We start from the raw sequence: 341 nt of genomic DNA, 5'->3' as shown, positions 1-341 counted from the left end.
TTTTTTTTTTTTTTTTTTTTTTTTTTTTTTTTTTTTTTTTTTTTTTTTTTCCTTATTTGCAAATGTTTAAAAATGTTACATTAGGGCTGGCAGTATGCATCAGTTTCTTTCTGCTTCATTTTGTGAAAGGGAATTTTTATTAGTTGAAATGTTTGATTTTTATTTTAAATTCCATTTATACAGAGACTTCATTTGATGTTCTCTGCCCTTTTTCATTGATCCGGAAATGTCCTTTTTCCTGGACCAGCAATATCAGGCAAGGGTAAAGATTTTAGATGTCTGACTGTATTTCACAGTTCAAGGGCACCCTCTGCTGTTGATAGAAGAGAATTGCAGTTTCA

The sequence above is a fragment of the Cebus imitator genome, unplaced genomic scaffold (genome assembly GCF_001604975.1).
Source record: "Cebus imitator isolate Cc_AM_T3 unplaced genomic scaffold, Cebus_imitator-1.0 Scaffold77, whole genome shotgun sequence".
Taxonomy (NCBI): domain Eukaryota; kingdom Metazoa; phylum Chordata; class Mammalia; order Primates; family Cebidae; genus Cebus; species Cebus imitator.
This window is presented reverse-complemented; position numbering follows the sequence as displayed.